The sequence below is a fragment of the Nematolebias whitei genome, chromosome 5, assembly GCF_014905685.2.
Source record: "Nematolebias whitei isolate Nwh7 chromosome 5, NemWhi1, whole genome shotgun sequence".
Lineage (NCBI taxonomy): Eukaryota > Metazoa > Chordata > Actinopteri > Cyprinodontiformes > Rivulidae > Nematolebias > Nematolebias whitei.
In genome coordinates this window covers 19,411,043-19,414,561 of record NC_056502.1, presented here as the reverse complement: position 1 = coordinate 19,414,561, position 3,519 = coordinate 19,411,043, and positions in this window count along the sequence as shown.

Below are 3,519 nucleotides of genomic sequence, written 5' to 3'. Positions count from 1 at the left end.
GCCAAAAAGTTCTGGCTTCCTGTTCTTGATCCACTCGTTTGACCTCTTCTGCAGCCCTAAACTTACAAAGCCGGGAAACAACTCCACCATTTTCTCACTCTGAACTGTTTAACGCACACCCTCTTCACATCTCTGACCTCTGCTTTATTTGCTTCACAGTCCGTCACCACCACGCCAACTCTGGTCACATTCTGGCACAACCTCCAAAGTTTCTCATTACTGTTGCTACTTCCTTCTCTGTTCGTCCTCTTTGATTCCTTTTCTTCATTAGAGATTAATGATATAACTGATTACTCATTTTCATCGTCCTCTAAAATTGGCTGCAGCAGCAGCACAGTAAAAAAGCTTCCCTTTTACTACAGGTGTCCCAGATGGAGTGGATGATACAAGCAGACTCCAGTAAGCCTTGTTGCACAAATTTCCATATTAATGTGATTAATCAGACTGGTATGCGTTCTTACTGATGACACTGTGCTTTCAGGATGTCATGAACACAAAATGCCAGGAACACCTAAGTTCATTACTTTAAGCAGAAACATCCTTGTAGATTTGAAGGTTTTTGGAACTGAATTTGGTGTGCAAGGTCAAAGTGACCTGTCAGAATTTTTTGGATTTATTATCTTTTCATGTAGCTCAAATTTTAAAATGACAAAACTTTCATAACAAACAGTGATTACCTATTTTGACACTTTTAGGTTAAATTGTTGTTTTTATTAACTTTTGGAATTCATAATTTGATTATTTTCTATGAGAAAATAAAAATCTATGGTCACGTGCTTACTGGCATTGATTTATCTCTATTACATCTCTGCTTGCTCTTGATGAGGACGGACACTTTTACCTCCTGTTCCTGCCCTCCCTCCTGATTTGTTTTTACTTTTGCTTTTTATTTATTTTATTTTCTTACTTTTGTCTGTTTGTCTAAAACAGGTCTCACTTGTAAATGAGTCTCCGAAGCTCAGTATCATTTTTTTTTCCTTCTTTTGGCTGCTCCCTTCTTCAGGGTTCGTCACAGTGAACTAAGTCGCATGAAGACTTGGCAGTTATTTTTACGCCGGATGCCCTTCCTGATGCAACCACATAAATATCTGAATATCTGTAAAACTGACTGAGTTATAGGCATCTTCATGGTGGCTAATGTCAGCTAGATGTGGCCATCTTGAATTGAATCAACTCAGAAAATGAGGAGTTGCAGATGTACATCAGAGGATTATTTTCCTGAAAGTTTCAATAAACTACACCCATTAGTTTTTTAGGTATATATATTTTTTCTTCTTCTTTCGGCTGCTCCCTTTTTTTAGGGGTTGCCACAGCGAACTACGTCACATGAAGACTTGGCAGTTATTTTTACGCCGGATGCCCTTCCTGACGCAACCACAGACACCGAGCTACCACAGCCCTCTGTGTGGATCAGAGAGCTGCCATCTAGGACACCCGGAGGAGCAGATGGTGGGGGTTAAGGGCCTTGCTCAAGGGCCCAGAGTGGGACAAATGAGGGTGGGGGTAGGTGTGGGTGCTTCACCTATCCCACCCACATTTTTGATGTTGTCGGTACCTGGGCTTGAACCGGCGATCTTCCGTTCACAGGTCCACCTTCTCTAACCTGTGCGCCACCACGCCCCCAAATTGAAGCTCAGTATCATTAATTTGTATAAATAAAGGTTGAATGAATGAAACTTAAACATATTTTGTTCTTTTGTGGCCTGTAGGTGCACGTGTTTGCTTGCTTGTCAAGTTCTCAAAATTTCAGGCACATTAAACACATTTTAATAAAAAACCCTGAAAAATAATCAATGGGTGTGCATCTACAACTGAAAAACTTCTGATGTCAACCTGATTAAGATGGGCACCACAGCTATTTGACATGACAAAAAAACAAAATAAAGCAATATTATGATCAGTTTGATCAAAACTGGTTTCAAATTTGGTGTGTGCGTAGCTACGAGTCATTCCCAACACATACACTGAGTGCTAATGGATCATAGAAGATCATGTCCATGTGCAACATTGTCAGGGTTTGACTTCTGACATTTTTTTTATGATGTGATTTAAAGGCAGAGATCCATCTGAATTTCATTAAGTAATGCCAGGCTTTTAATTTTTTTAATTTTTTATTACATGTTTACATGATTACTAAATAACTTAATAACTTTGTAACAGGAAGTTAAAATTGCATGGATACTGTCATTTTAGCTGAATAGCAGTGTAGTTTTAAACAGTTTGGTATCCCAAGAAATGAGAAGACTCACTGACTCAGAATACAAAATGTGTTTTTAATTTATAAACGTGGAAGAGTGCAGGGATCGGAGGGACCTGCAAAGAGGGAGATAGGGAAGTAGAGGGTACTCATTAAGAGATCATTTTGTTCATAGGTAGAGGAAGATTTGTCTAACTGTGTGTGTGTGTGTGTTTTCTTTTTTTTTCCCAGGCTTGAGGGAAGAAGTTTGGAGGATTCCAGGTTCTGGACAACTGTTGCAGATCTCCAGGAGGTAAATAGTGGTTTAAATGAGAGAGACAGGTGGAACCAGAGGTGGGAGACGAAGCCAGTTATGTCCAATTTTATCTTACAGCTTGAGAGAATGAGGTTGAGAGGCTCCAGGCGGTGGACGTTCAGACACAGAGGAACCAAACCAACAAGCAGCAGCTTGAGGCACAAGAAGTTAGTTTTTTTTTACAGCAAGTGGTATCGGTGAACTAACGCCCAAGCATTGGTTTGTGATCCGGCGTCCATCTTTACGTGGTCCTGGCTCATCAAGGCAGCCGTCACACGTTTGATGACACGCACCTGTCGCTCATGATCTGTGAATGGTTAGCGACAGGTAGAGGAAATCCAAGAACTGGAATCCTCACAGATACATGGTAAATATAGCTGTGCTACCCATGCTGAGTGAAGTATTTTCACATTAAACAATATAGTGCTGAACAGAAAATGAACTCATCTCATACTCACCAGTATTACCAATAAATCCTCTTCATGACCAAACTCTGTTTCCTTTAATTCTATATTCATCGCGAGATTCAACAGGCTTGAGTTTAACTCCAGCAACAAGAGACCTAATCAACAGTGCATGTGAATGGATTTGTGCATGTGTTTATGTGTCAGCATGCCAGCGGTTTCCACTATTAAAGATTCACCGGCTCGCTCAGCTGCTGCTGCTGCTGCTGCTGTTTGCAATCTGGGTCAAGTCCCTCCTCTGCTCCCCGAGCTACATCCATCCCTCCATCCTTTTCTCCCCTCTCACTCTCTGTCTCCTGCTTTCAGCTCCCTGCGTATCTTTTTTCCCTCTCGTTTACCTTTTCTTCCTCTTTTCTCTTGCCACTTCAGTCTCTTTTGTCTCTCCTTTTTTGCCCGTTCCTCTCGTTTGTTCTCTCTGTGGGAGTATTTGCTTTACTACAGAGCTCAGAGGCAGACCCGTGCTCACATCCAGCATCCAAGTCAAATAAAGACACCCATAAATTTTTGAAAGTGGTGAATATTATTTGCTATTTTGTGTGTGTGTGTGGGGGGGGGGGGGGGGG